A 16,063-nucleotide genomic window follows, 5' to 3' on the forward strand; every position below is an offset into this window, starting at 1 on the left:
GTCTAATTCTTTATTAACCGGAGATTTACAACCTCTGGGGAAATAGACAAAGCTTGAGTGATAGCTGAGTTCAACCATTGGGATAAATATTCTCGTGACACAGTCCCTATCGCTTTCTTTTCATTTTTTATTTAACCTTTATTTAACTAGGCGAGTCATTTAAGAATAAATTCTTATTTACAATGACGGCTCATTTGGGGGGTAATGACGATGACATGACCCAGGTGTCTTTTGCTGCCATCCCTGTCCTAAAGCTTCAGCTCCAATTCAAACGTATATGCACCCATCCATTCCATTTTAGCCCACTACTCTTTCAAATGACTTAATCTTGTTACAGGACATCTCCATGAGAGGGACGCCTTTTTCTCTGAGGCGAGGCTCTTGTGGCAGATGCCCTCCTTTCTTCATGGGGCCCTCATTTAAATCACAGCAGCTGGGTAGTGCAGGGGTGAGGGGAGACAGTAGGGAGGGATGGGGAGTGATGGGGGGTGGAGGAGGGGAATGTGGAGTGATGGGGGGTGGAGGAGGGGAATGGGGAGTGGGGGGCATCTGTTTGGCTAGTGCATAATCTGGCACACTTCTATACACTGGAACCCCAAGGCTTTGCATCCTTTGATCCACAAAGGTGCCTGCAGGCTGGGGCAGGGGTGTGCCTGGTCTGTCTGGCCTTTCCCCAGGGCTCGGAGGCAGGGAGTGGGAGCCACAGGGTAGGGGCGGGGGGGCATGGATGGAGAGATGGCAGGTTGTCTGCTCACAGACAGAGATGCTGCCGCGGGGGGTGTACAGAAGCACACGCGTCAGTCTGTGTGATGCTCACTTTATTCCCTTTGTTAACCCATGCTGCACTCTCTAGATGTGATTTTATATGCCACCACATATGGTAACCCTGGCATGAGTAACGGAGAACTGCAGTGGCAATTTCATTTATTTTCTGAATAGGTTGACGCATGGTGAGTGCGTGCTCTCCTGAGGCAGATAGTAGGCTAGACTACATGTCAGGTTCCTGCAGCTTGTCTTTGTTGTTTGTCCGTTGTAGCAGCATTTCAGCAGGCCTAGAATGATTCAGGCATCTCACAAATAGTTGTATGAGTTCCAGTGCGCAGGAGCAATACTTCATGATCACAGAGAAAAATCATTGTAAACAATTGAGTAACACTTTTTAATTTAAGTATGCTCTCTAAAAGGTATTTAGTCTGTTATTTAGTCTGTCTCTGAATTATAAATTGATCATGTGTTCTGAGAGGGTCGTTCAACACACTGAGGTCTATCAGAAAGTGGTTATCCCAGTGAAATTGTAAGTGCTATTGTCCTTTTTATTGTGCTCAATCTGTTGGGAGCCTTTTCTTGATGGTATAGGATGGCTCTAGGCACTCCCGTCCTGTTGCAGCGGGTAAGACGCTGAAGAGTTCTTGCCCCCCCAGATTTGCATTTTTTGTACCAGAGGGGCTGTTAAAGTGGTAGAGGGGCTCAGGGACCCACTTGTCAGTGTGGGTCCCCTTGGTCTCAGTGCTGCCTCAGGGGGAAAGAAGAGGAGCCTCTCATCCTTGAGGGGCCTTTGTTTTGCCTTGACGGCTACACTGCACCCATCGTAATGGGATTATGGCTCCTACTGGAGTAGATTTTATATATATAAAAGAGAGAGAGATGGGAGAGAGACAGAAGAGAGAAGAGAGAAGAGAGATGAGAGAGAAGAGAGAGAGAGAGACTGGTTGAGGAAATAGACTTGTGTGGTCAAACAAAGAGAATGAGAATCTTCGAACGAGGTTAGAGAGGGAACCTTGAGAGAAGAGCCCCCATGTGTGAGAGGGAGCGAGAGAGAGAGAGAGTTGTAGTTCACCGCTCTCTGACTGGTGAGATAACTTGTGCACCATCAGAAAATGACTGGTGCAGGATCATCACCTTGTGGTAAGAAAGAGAATGGCCAGAAAGAACGTCAGGGACAACCAGGCTCGGTGGTCTCCCATTCCTAGTATTTACATTCTTTGTTCATGAAAACTAAAAGACACCAAGTTTCCCACTGCTTTTCCATTATGATCAAGCGGAATGCCATGGTTTGACAAGGCAGTGTAGCTTGTGGACAATGCTCTCAATCAGTCTAAATTATACATTTAAGCCAGCCTTCTTTTTTTAAATTACAATTTTACCTTTATTTAACTAGGCAAGTCAGTTAAGAACGCATTCTTATTTTCAATGACGGCCTAGGAACAGTGGGTTAACTGCCTGTTCAGGGGCAGAACGACAGATTTGTACCTTGTCAGCTCGGGGTCCAACAGTCTAACCACTAGGCTACCCTGCCGCCCCATTCTGACCATACGTAAGAGATACTGTATAAACAAGCCCATACATTCTGCAGTGAGCAATCTAATTATGTAATCACGTCCATGATAAGTATCTGTTCCTCTTCTTAAGTATCTGTTCCTGGACACTCCTTGGAAAAGGAAGTCTTGAAAATCTTTCGATCAACAGGCTCATGATCTCAAGCTTTGTTTAACCGGAGAAAAGGAACCTGAACAACATTTGGATAGATAATAATAATGTTTAACTGAGTCCGTGTGAACTGAAAGGGCATCTATGCAATAACTAGTGGAGTTTTATTCTACGGTAAGGAAACTGTGGTTACATGCCATCTTCATTTTCAGCATTGGTAACACTTTATTTGGATAGTCTCACGTAGACGATTTGTAGACGTTCAGTAGATGTTCAATAACTGTCAACAACATTTCTACTAACTATCCACTAACCCTAGCCCTAACCCTAACCTTCACCCTTAGCCAAACTAAGTGTCATCTCAGCATTTCTTGAATAATTAATTCAACCGAACACTTATCTTATGGCCAAATTCAAAACAGGTACATTTGATTTATAAATATACACTTTTCAGCTTTTGAAACAAATGACAAATTAGTATGGAGTTCAGACTACAGTAGTGGCATTGATGACGTAGGTCACAGTGACACTTTCATAGTGACACCCCTTTGCATCCGCCAAAAAAGAATGGCGCACGAGAGTGTTCTTGAAGAAATGGTAAAATTTTGATTTTGAATTATTATGCTTATTTTGGTCACTAAATGAATGAACAATAAGGCATAATAGGTTAACCTACTAGACTGTACATTATTGGAACACAGGTGTACATTATGGTGCCCCTAGAGCTCATCCTCTCAAACCTAAATCTACAGTAATGGCGGCAATACATAGTTGAATAAAGCACTAATAAGCAGCTTGATAATAACATGACTATGTTCAGTATAGTGCACTGCAAACATCAGTTTAGTCATTACAATCAATAATGACTCAAATATACTATATTTGTTCTTAGAAGGATGTCTTAAGGACAACAACAGCAAAAGTAGGAAGTGGTGCCGATCGTGAATTATCTTAATTTTCCCAGTGTGACTTTAATATAACAGTTCAAAAACACTGTGAGTGGAGCAATATGCTGTGAAACCAACCGCTTCAGACTCCAGAATGATACTATGATATTATTGCTCAGTTGTATTACTACCTTTTCGTTAGATTGGAAGCATAGCTATTTACTCCTTCGATGCTTATTTAAAAAAACACCAGGTATTGTCTATATATAATTATAGATACATTGTGGCATATTACAGGACCCTACCCAGTGTGTGGACAATGCAGTGGCCTATTCATATGGAGTAGTTTATGAAACTGACACCTACCATTACTCACGAGATGCACTGGTATGTTTGTTTTACTTCGATTTATCATATACTTACTGAAAGAAGCTTGTAAAATACTTTCTTTGAATGACCGTAATGTCAGGACAGTAACTAAATATTGAACTAAAGATGGTTATGTTTTATACATTTCATTGCAGTGTGAGGATGACCCATTTGGTTTCAATGGGGTGGTGGTTACAGAAGAAGTGTCTTTTCCAATACGGAGATGTACTCCATTTCTAAGCCATAACAGGTGAGTTTTCTGTACATTATTGTCACGTTCTGACCTTAGTTCCTTTGTTTTGTCTTTGTTTGTTTTTTTGTTGAATTTTTACCCCGTTTTCTCCCCAATTTCGTGGTATCCAATTGTTTTAGTAGCTACTATCTTGTCTCATCGCTACAACTCCCGTACGGGCTCGGGAGAGACAAAGGTTGAAAGTCATGCGTCCTCCGATACACAACCCAACCAAGCCGCACTGCTTCTTAACACAGCGCGCATCCAACCCGGAAGCCAGCTGAAAATCAAATCAAATCAAATGTATTTATATAGCCCTTTGTACATCAGCTGATATCTCAAAGTGCTGTACAGAAACCCAGCCTGAAACCCCAAACAGCAAGCAATGCAGGTGTAGAAGCACGGTGGCTAGGAAAAACTCCCTAGAAAGGCCTAAACCTAGGAAGAAACCTAGAGAGGAACCAGGCTATGTGGGGTGGCCAGTCCTCTTCTGGCTGTGCCGGGTGGAGATTATAACAGAACATGGCCAAGATGTTCAAATGTTCATAAATGACCAGCGTGGTCCAATAATAATAAGGCAGAACAGTTGAAACTGGAGCAGCAGCACGGCCAGGTGAACTGGGGACAGCAAGGAGTCATCATGTCAGGTAGTCCTGAGGCATGGTCCTAGGGCTCAGGTCCTCCGAGAGAGAGAAAGAGAGAATTAGAGAGAGCACACTTAAATTCACACAGGACACCGAATAGGACAGGAGAAGTACTCCAGATATAACAAACTGACCCTAGCCCCCCGACACATAAACTACTGCAGCATAAATACTGGAGGCTGAGACAGGAGGGGTCAGGAGACACTGTGGCCCCATCTGAGGACACCCCCGACAGGGCCAAACAAGAAGGATATAACCCCACCCACTTTGCCAAAGCACAGCCCCCACACCACTAGAGGGATATCTTCAACCACCAACTTACCATCCTGAGACAAGGCCGAGTATAGCCCACAAAGAGCTCCGCCCAAGGGGGGGGCGCCATCCCAGAAAGGAAGATCACATCAGTGACTCAACCCACTCAAGTGACACACCCCTCCCAGGGACGGTATGAAAGAGCCCCAGTAAGCCTGTGACTCAGCCCCTGTAATAGGGTTAGAGGCAGAGAATCCCAGTGGAAAGAGGGGAACCGGACAGGCAGAGACAGCAAGGTTGCTCCAGAGCCTCTGATGGCACAGCTGGCGTTGCAGTACAGCACCCTTAACCACTGCGCCACCCAGGAGGCCCTTTTTGTCTTTGTTTTAGTATGGTCAGGGCGTGAGTTGGGGTGGGCAGTCTATCTCTTTTTTCTATGATTTGGGATTTCTGTGTTTGGCCTGGTATGGTTCTCAATCAGAGGCAGCTGTCAATCATTGTCCCTGATTGAGAACCATACTTAGGTAGCCTGTTTTCACCCTTAACTTGTGGGTGATTATTTTCTGTATCCTGTGTTGGTTGGTTGGTTGGTTGGTATTTCAGTGTTCAGTTTGATTCATTAAATATTAACATCATGAACACATACCACGCTGAGCTTTGGTCCTCACCTTCTTCCATCACAGACGAGCGTTACAATTATATTTTAATGACCAGATAACTAAAAGATCTATGAGGTTTGTTCAACTTGGAGGTAAACAGCGATGAGCAGGTAGGAAGGACTATGTGGTCCTGCTTTTATAAGCATATTGAAATGAAAGGTCTTTTTTATTTTTTTATTTTTTTTAGGCCAAACAACCCTGCAGAAGCAGACAGAGGTCTGTCTGGAAATAATGGTGAGTTTACCAATTATTATCAGGAAACAGTTATGTTATATATGTCAAACAAATATTTGGCAAGACATGGATTCTTATAAAGCACTTTTTTTTCACCTGGAACTGCATTATGAATTCATGATACAAATTACTATGGTATTCCTCTAATCTAATTCATGAGAAGGTTTATGCTTGATCATTGAGATTTGATCTTCCCTCATATTCAGGAGAAATGTTAGATCTGGTGGCAGTAAATGAACAATCTTTTCCAAACTTCACTCCAAGACGATCTGACCATGTGCATCTAACTCATATATATCCTAGTGTGAACAACTACCTCACTCAAGGTAAGGGGCATGGGAACTTCAATAAGCACACACAGCACAGTACAGAATAGCTGTGTACTTAACAATCTTTGTCAGAATTATGTGACGCAATATACAGTACCAGTCAAGTCTGGACACACTTACTCATTCAAGGGTTTTTCTTTATTTTGCTATGTTTTACACTGTAGAATAGTAGTGAAGACATCAAAACTATGAAAAACACATGGAATCAGGTAGTAACCAAAAAAGAGTTAAACATATCAAAATATATTTGAGATCTGAGATTCTTCAAAGTAGCCACCCTTTGCCATGATGACAGCTTTGCACACTCTTGACATTCTCTCAACCAGCACTTTAAAAAACATTTTTTTAATTGAACCTTTATTTAACTGTGCAAGTCAGTTAAGAACAAATTCTTATTTACAATGACGGCCTACGAAAAGAGCAAAAGGCCTCCCGCGGGGACGGGTGCTGGGATTTTTTATTTTTTATTACAAAAAATTGAAATATTGGACAAGCGAGACAACACAACACTACATAAAGAGAGACCTAAGACAACAACATAGCAAGGCAGCAACGCATGACAACACAACATGGTAGCAACACAACATGGTAGCAGCACAACATGGTACAAACATTATTGGGCAAAGTCAACAGCATAAAGGCAAGAATGTAGAGACAACAATATATCATACAAAGCAGCCACAACTGTCAGTAAGAGTGTCTCTGACTGAGTCTTTGAATGACGAGATGGAGATAAAACTGTCCAGTTTGAGTGTTTGTTGCTGGTAGTCACCTGGTTCATTATGTAGTCACCTGAAATACATTTCAATTAACAGATGTGCCTTGTTTAAAGTTAATTTGTGGACTTTCTTTCCTTCTTAATGCATTTGAGACAATCAGTTGCGTTGTGACAAGGTAGGGGTGGTATACAGAAGATGGCCCTATTTGGTAAAAGACCAAGTCCATATTATTGGAAGAACAGATCAAATAAGAATAGAGAAACAACAGTCAATCATTACTTTAAGACATGAAGGTCAGTCAAACTCGAACATTTCAAGAACTTTAAAAGTTCCTTAGAGTGGAGGCGCAAAAACCATCAAGCGCTATGATGAAACTTACTCTGAGGACTGCCACAAGAAAGGAAGACCCAGAGATACTTCTGCTGCAGAGGATAGGTTCATTAGAGTTACAAGCCTTACAAGAAATGGCAAAATAAATGCGTCACAGAGTTTCAAGAAATAGACACATCTCAACATCAACTGTTCAGAAGAGACTGCGTGAATCAGGCCTTCATGGTCGAATTGCTGCAAAGAAACCACTACTAAAGGACACCAATAAGAAGAGACTTGCTTGGGCCAAGCAATGGACATTAGACAGATGGAAATCTGTCCTTTGGTCTGATGAGTCCAAATTGGAGATTTTTGGTTCCAACCGCCGTGTCTTCGTGAGACGCAGAGTAGGTGAATGGATGATCTCTGCATGTGTGGTTCCCACCGTGAAGCAAGGAGGAGGGTGTGTTATGGTGTGGGGGGTGCTTTGCTGGTGACACTATGATTTATTTAGAATTCAAGGCATACTTAACCAGCATGGCTACCACAGCATTCTGCAGCAATATGTCCTCCCATCTGGTTTGGGCTTAGTGGGACTATCAATTGTTTTTCAACAGGACAATGGCCCAACACACCTCCAGGCTGTGTATGGGCTATTTGACCAAGAAGGAGAGTGATGGAGTGCTGCATCAGATGACCTGGCCTCCACAATCAACCGACCTCAACCCAATTGAGATGGTTTGGGATGAGTTGGACCGCAGAGTCAGCCAATAAGTGCTCAGCATATGTGGGAATGGTTGTGGGAATGGTTGAGAGAATGCCAAGAGCGTGCCAAACTGACAAAAAGGCAAAGGGTAGCTACTTTAAAGAATGTCAAATATAAAACGTATTGGTTTGTTTAACTCTTTTTTTGGTTACTACATGATTCCATATGTGCTATTTCATAGTTTTGATTATTATTCTACAATGTAGAAAATAGTCTAAATAAATAAAACCCTTGAATGAGTAGATGTATCCAAACTTTTGACTGGTACTGTACATTCACAGCCAGTTTATTAGGTACACCACCACGGTCATGAAAATTGAATGCTCCTACAGACAGTGAGTCACGTGGCCACCGCTTGCTATATAAAGCAGACAGACAGGCGTGGTGGAATTCAGACACTGTTCAATTGAATGATAGAATGGACAAAATAAGTGAACTAAGCAACTTTGAGCTAGAGCATTGTATGATCGTCGGTGCCGGTGGCCAGTATCTCAGAAACGGCTGGCCTCCTGGCTTCACACACCATAGTGTCTAGGGTTTACAGAGAATGGTGCGACAAACACCATCCAGTCAGCTGCAGTCCTGTGGGCAAAAACAGCTTGTTGATGAGAGAGGTCAAAGGAGAATGGCAAGGCCATGCGGGCCACAAACAGACAAATAACGGGGTAGTACAACAGTGGTAAGCAGAATGGCATCTCAGAACACACAACTTTTTGATCCTTGTTACGGATGGGCTATTGCAGCAGACGACCACACCAGGTTTCACTCCTATCAGCTAAAAACAAGAAGAAGCGGCTCCAGTGGACAAGCGATGACCAAAGCTGGATAATAGGAGTGGGAAAACATCGCCTGGTCTGACGAATCTTGGTTCCTGTTGCGTCATGCTGATGACAGTCAGGATTTGGCATAAGCAGCATGAGTCCATGGATCCATCCTGTCTGGTACAGGCTGGTGGTGGTGGTGTACTGGTGGGGAATGTTTTTCTGGCACATGTTAGGGCCTTTGATACCAATTGAGCAACAACGTTTCTGACATTTGCCCCGAAGAATTCCGGCTGTTTTGGACCCGGTACTATATGGGTGTACCTAATAAACTGGCCATGGGGTGTATTTAGCTATACTTTTCATCTTCAGGTGTTGGAGCTGTCCAGACTGCAGTACAAATAACTAAAGCAGTTGTATGTCATGGTAAATGTGGAGCATTTGATGAAGCATGATTGACCAAAAAAAAGAAATGCATTCTTCTTAAATGTAGATAACCAAGTTTATATGAGAAGGTATTATGCTGTACCAGATTTGTGTTTGAACATCAAGCTTTTCATCTCCACTCCAGAAATAGTGGATCTGGTGGCAGTAGAAGAACAATTCTTTCCAAACTTCACTCCAAGACGTTCTCACCATGTGCATCTACCTCATATACATCCTACTGTGAACAACTATCTCACTCAAGGTCAAGGGCATGGCTCACTACAACAAGGTACATACAGCCACAACAATATCGGTGCCCTAAATAAACAATCATTGAACTATAACTGTTACTACGAATGATGCCTGAAATATCTAAACATATAGTAAACCAAATGACTTAATCATTTGTGCTGTTATACAATCCAATACAGAGAAGCCAAAGGGTCCACTGAGCAATCAGTCCAAATTATGTCAAGCAATTTATGTAGCTAAACTGTGCATTTTCATTAGCTTTGACGCTGTCCAGAGAACAAATAACTAAAGCCAACCTGCTATGTCTGGTTGCATGTCTTGTTAGATATGGAGCCCTCAGGACTGATCGAGCGTTGGTATGAAGAATCGAACACGGTGGACGATGACAAACAGGATCGGGAGGAATACTGAGCTAAAGTGGCATGATGTTGTCTGAGCATCAGCATAAAGTAACATCACAGACAGCAAAATTATGTTAATCAGCAAAGGGGGTCAATAAGTTAAACATTTGACCTTAGCAAACACATACTGTAACCTTCCCGTTTGCTTTGCTTCCAGCTCCTGTGTTGTTTGTAACATTCCTGTAAATAATTATTAACAGTTAATAAAGAACAAAAATTGGAATGTTTTGTCCCTCTGGTTCCTAGGAATAGCTGTCAGTAGATCTGTAAAGTAATTTGATCATTTTACTCACCACCCCTAATAACTCTTGCCAAACATGTTTATTCATTAGTAAACAGTTAACAGCATATACAGTTGAAGTTTACATACACTTGAGACAAATACATTTAAACTCAGTTTTTCACAATTCCTGACATTTAGTCCTAGTAAAAATACCATGTCTCAGGTCAGTTAGGATCACTACTTTATTTTAAGAATGTGAAATGTCAGAATAATAGAGATTTATTTCAGCTTTTATTTCTTTCATCACATTCCCAGTGGGTCAGAAGTTTACATACATTCAATTAGTATTTGCCTTTAAATTGTTTAACTTGCGTCAAATGTTTTGGGTAGCCTTCCACAAGCTTCCCACAATAAGTTAGGTGAATTTTGGCCCATTCCTCCTGACAGAGCTGGTGTAACTGAGTCAGGTTTGTAGGCCTCCTTGCTCGCACACACTATCAGTTCTGCCCACAAATTTTCTATGGGATTGAGGTCAGGGCTTTGTGATGGCCACTCCAATACCTTGACTTTGTTGTCCTTAAGCCATTTTGCCACAACTTTTGAAGTATGCTATGGGTCAGTGCTTCTTCCTTGCTAAGCAGCCTTTCAGGTTATGTCGATTATAGGACTCGTTTTACTGTGGACATAGATACTTTTGTACCGGTTTCCTCCAGCATCTTCACAAGGTCCTTTGCTGTTGTTCTGGGATTGATTTGCACTTTTCACACAAGTATATTCATATCTAGGAGACAGAACGCGTCTCCTTCCTGAGCGGTATGACGGCTGCGTTGTCCCATGGTGTTTATACTTGCGTACTATTGTTTGTACAGATGAACGTGGTACCTTCAGGCGCTTGGAAATTGATCCCAAGGATGAACCAGACTTATGGAGGTCTACAATTTTTTTCTGAGGTCTTGGCTGATTTCTTTTGATTTTCCCATGATGTCAAGCAAGTTGGAAGTTGGAAGGTAGGCCTTGAACTACATCCACAGGTACACCTCCAATTGACTCTAATTATGTCAATTAGCCTATCAGAAGCATCGAAAGCCATGACACCATTTTCTGGAATTTTCCAAGCTGTTTAAAGGCACAGTCAACTTGGTGTATGTAAACTTCTGACCCACTGAAATTGTGATACAGTGAATTATAAGTGAAATAGTCTGTCTGTAAACAATTGTTGGAAAAATGATTGTGCACAAAGTAGATGACCGACTTGCTAAAACTATAGTTTGTTAACAAGAAATTTGGAGTGGTTGAAAAACAAGTTTTAATGACTCCAATCTAAGTGTATGTAAACTTCCAACTTCAACTGTAGCTATTCTGGGTACCAGTCTGTTTAGCTATCATTCCACTCTTTGCAACTAACATACAGCATATGACACTGAATACAAGGAGTAGAATGTTAGCTAAACAGATTGGTACCTAGGCTAGCATACTGCATTATACGTCAGACGATTGTGAAATAGCAGACTCGGGCATAATGCAATGTCAGTGTGGGTCTAGAGTACAACTTCAAGGGAAAGGAGGGGAGCCTCTCACGCTAAACCTGGGTCTTTATTTAGCTTTTGAGTGAGTTTGAGCGTGAGCATGTTCGTTAGACCACCACTGTGCTGTGCCATTTTCTCATTTGACTTCAAGAGTGGCGAGAACAAGAATGGTCACATAAGGCTTGACAAGTAGTTCCTGCCAAGGTTGGAGTTGGAGTTAGTTATGTATGTTAACTTAATATGAATAGTTTCCCATGGCTTCTTATTGACATTATAACAAATACGTGGAGTCTTACCAATCAAGTCAAATGAAACAATTAATGATGATCAGCAAAATGTTAGTGGATCCACAGTTCTCCTCTGCTCCCACAATCATAGTCTATACAACCCAGTTTATGTTAAATAAAAAAGTAAGCCTAAAACCCGTTTGTTTCTCAATAATGCTGACCATAGTGGTTTACTTCTGAACAAGTTTAATTTCCTCTTGTAAAATAACTAGCTACAGATTTAACTCAATCATTACACGAATGGGAACTAAGCAGCATCGCACAGAGCACAGTCTATATTATAAAACCAGAACATATTTTTGGTAAGAGTTAATTAGTGCAGTATTACCTATGTAGGCCTTTGAACATGCCTTCTGGGTTTTTATTTATCGATCTTTGAAGGAGGACACTAAAACAGGTTTTAGTTGGAAGAATACTTTTTCAACAGCTCCCTGACAGCATATTAAGCCTTTATTTGACTTTGGAATTGGACAATGAACAACACTTGGCACAGTAAGTAACTTATACAAGGATTCATGTCAATGAGACTAAGTTTTCAGACGGGAACAACCCCACGGTAAGGAAACGGATGTATTGCATGGTTTCAATCAGTTTCAATCGGTTTCATCTGAAATATTCAAAATACTGAAATGTCTTCAAAAAATACACAGTTTATTCTTTAGTTACTAAAAACTAATACAAAGAGTTAAGATTAAGTAAATGAGGCACAGTTGCACCAAACGTACAGTCACAGTACTTACGTAGGTTAGTGGGCGGAACCTTTCTTCATCCACAACGACTGCAAACATGGCGCTAAAACATTTTGATGCCGAAAAGGTAGTGTTTCGTGTTTAAAACTCTTTTTTTTCTCTCTATACATATGGAAATGAAGAATGTTGATCTACATTAAACATAGACTATGTGCATACATGTGTGTAGATTTTTGGCAAGATAGAGGTCAACAACATATTGTGTGTGCTATGCTACTCAACAAGTGCAATATAATTACATAACTGTATATCATTTTTGCTATAATTTCACAAGATATTTGGTAATTTAGCACAATAGTGTAGACGGAAGTTTTGACCAAATTTTAGACTATAGGGATCATTCATCCCTCGGGGCATGGCACAGGAAACAGCCTCGGAGACGACAGTCAAAGTCCGTTTTGGCGAGGGTAGCACATGCAGACCTACTACAATATCCATTGAGTTCCAAATGAGTAAACTACAACAATTTAACTATATGATAAAGAAAATGAACTTCTTCACTTTATTATGTTTCATTCAGTACAGTGGTTATTAAAGTTATGAATGCATTTTGTGATGTTGCAGACCCAGAGTGAGGCTCAGAATGAGGAGAATCCAGGCGTCAGCCCCTCTGAGGTTGAGAATTGTGATGAACGGCATCCTCACCAACCTTTAACGGTATTGGTTTCAACTACTAAACTACTGAACTGTCCAACTACTTATCACTGAATTTCAAATGTTACAATAACAAATGAATTGAATGTGTAAATCAATTAGCTTATATTTTCTGTAACATCAAATAGCTGACTATGACTATTTTTCTAGATCTCACAACAATGTGAAGAAAACCCATTGGCTTTCAATATAGAAGTGTATTTTGAAAATCTGCACTTTCCTCGGAGGAGGTGTACTCCATTTAACATCCCAGCCATGTGAGTTGTATTTGTTTTATGACTGGAATTAACCAAAAATGTATAAATGAATTAATGTTTTATACCAAGGTCTACTTTTTTTCTTTTTAGAATTCAGAACAACCATATGGAGTCAACCATGCTTGAAAACAGCAGTGAGTAAACCTAGTGGAATTAAAATAGCCTACTAGAAAGTATTCTGTCTACTAGTATGTCTCAAAAAATATTTAGATTTCAAAAATCTTATCAATTACCCGTGTGAACATTGTATGATATATTACATACTGTTATCACTTTACCTTTAATTTCTTCTAATCAACTCACAACAGCAGTGGTCCCATTTCAGACTGGGGTGGCTGCTGTGAATATACCTCCTCATCTACGCTTCATCGCAATAGAACCATCTCCAGACTGTGTCCAGGCAGCTCGACCTCATAACGAAGGCTCTTCCTCACAGCTTTCACCTCAACACCAGCTATGTTGATGATGGTAGGGTTTCACTATAGTTGAAGGTATGGTTGCACAAAAGCACAACCATACCTTCAATCAAGCAAGGTGTCTAGTTATAGCTTAAACAGCATGGAGGCACCCAGAGCAGCAACATTAATGAACACAAGAATCACCAAATGTGTATTCACAGCTACCGCTACATGAAATGATACCACGCAGAAAGCACACCATCATGTTACGACTGACCTATCATAGATCTAAAATTGAGATAAAACTGTGGTGGTGTTTAATATGTGCATGGAGTCACTCTCAGTTAGACATAAGCAGCTGTCATGTCATGAGGGCTTCTACCCCGTTCTGTCCTGTTGCTTCAGCAGTCAAAACACATCAGGGATAAAGAGCTCCATTATCCCTGGAAGAAGAGATGAAGTGAAGGAAAAGGCTGCTTTTTACAGCATTTTCTGCTAAAAATATGTATAAAACCGTCACACACTTATCTGTTTCATCTGTCTTTGTGATTGTCTCCACCCCCTCCAGGTGTTGCCCATCAGGTGTTGCCCATCTTCCCCATCATCCCCCTGTGTATTTATACCTGTGTTCTGTCTGTCTGTTGCCAGTTCGTCTTGTTTGTCAAGCCTTCCAGCATTTTTCGTCTCATCTACTGCTTCTCCCCAGTCTCTCTTTTTCTCACCCTCCTGATTTTGACCCTTGCCTGTCCCATCTCCGAGCCCACCTGCCTGATCACTCTGCCTGCCCCCGACCCTGAGCCTGCCTGCCGTCCTGTACCTTTGCCCCACCTCTGGATTACCGACCTCTGCCTGACCTGACCCTGAGCCTGCCTGCCGTCCTGTACCTTTGCCCCACCTCTGGATTACCAACCTCTGCCTGACCTGACCCTGAGCCTGCCTGCCGTCCTGTACCTTTCCTCCACTACTCTGGTTATTGACGCCTGCCTGCCTTGACCTGTCGTTTGCCTGCCCTGTGGCCGTAATAAACATTGTTACTTCGACCGTCTGTATCTGGGTCTTACCTTGGTTCCTGATAAAAACACCAAGAGTGCTTTGGTGGTGGGTCATTCCTACGTTGCGGTGCCTTTTGGACCACATACATTTTGTGAAAAAAAGTATATATTTTTCATTTGTTTTGAATTCAATCAGAAAAAAGACATGTTTGACTTTCAGAAAAAGCTCAGGCACTTAAATCCTAATAAATATGGGCATGTTGTTCACACATGGACCATGGAATATTTCCACCTGTTAGGGACAAACACATAACTGTCTGAAAGTGCTATCAATGCATGTATATACATAGATTTAGATGTTCTAAGACATCAAATGTGCCTTACTCTATTACTTTAATTTACTTACTACTATACTTTTTTATTTTTTATTTAACTAGGCAAGTTATTTAACTAGCAACTAAATCAATGATTATTGAAAGAAACATGTGTTATTTTCAGAACCAAAGCTTCATTTGTGCCACATTCTTCCTAATAAGAGTGAAAAACAACAGAATTTGGTCAACATTTTTACATTTGTAATTGATCCCATCTATCTCTACAAGTTACCACAAAGATATACATAACAGTTGATGGAATTGTTCAATTATGATTTTTAAAACACTGACCTAACAGGGTGGAAAGCAATAACAGGGTGGAACAAACACCAGTAATGAGCAAAATATTTAAACAATTAAAGATATTTTATGAACTTTGAAATCTGTGAAATGTTTTTTTTTAATTCAATTTACTTCCTTGTCTTTTTAAAACATTGTCAACCTAAGTTTGTTAAACAACTGAAATAGAGATTATTAAAACACGAGTATTGCATTAGAAAAACAAAGCAAGATGTAAAACTGTTTTGAAAATCATTGTTAGTTCAAGTTTAATAACACTAATCAGGCATTTTATGATAAACAGCCCAACTCATTTTGCTCTTAATAATTCTGGGCTCACGGTTCACGCTTAATAAAATGGTTATTCAAAAAGTTGATAAAATATGTTATACATATAAGGATACATGAACCTTTAATAAGTGCCGTCATGTGGGCTTGGCCAGAATGATTAGTTTATTCCATTACGGTGTATGCACTTGACCTGGATGTTATCCTTCTCCACATCTGTTATGATTCCTGGGTATGGCTCATTGTCATAGGACACCTCACACTAATGACCAATATGCTGAGAGTGAATGGCCTCTGGTCGCCACAGCGTTTCAATGGTGCACACAGATCTTGGCGCCTCGGCAGCTTCTAGAGTTGATCTTGGAGCCT

At 41.0% G+C, this 16,063-nt stretch overlaps 1 long non-coding RNA gene across 1 annotated transcript; it reads left to right on the forward strand.

The window, feature by feature from the left end:
- The first annotated feature begins 2,333 nt into the window (after positions 1 to 2,333).
- On the forward strand, positions 2,334 to 15,488 carry LOC109906083 (uncharacterized). Its single transcript, XR_002257359.2, has 10 exons — positions 2,334 to 2,601; positions 3,612 to 3,701; positions 3,839 to 3,933; positions 5,658 to 5,704; positions 5,911 to 6,030; positions 9,160 to 9,303; positions 9,592 to 13,109; positions 13,257 to 13,363; positions 13,454 to 13,497; positions 13,689 to 15,488. It is a non-coding gene; the product is annotated as an uncharacterized LOC109906083 (long non-coding RNA).
- Positions 15,489 to 16,063: the final 575 nt, after the last annotated feature.

This window comes from Oncorhynchus kisutch, linkage group LG15 (genome assembly GCF_002021735.2).
Source record: "Oncorhynchus kisutch isolate 150728-3 linkage group LG15, Okis_V2, whole genome shotgun sequence".
NCBI classification, from domain to species: Eukaryota; Metazoa; Chordata; class Actinopteri; order Salmoniformes; family Salmonidae; genus Oncorhynchus; species Oncorhynchus kisutch.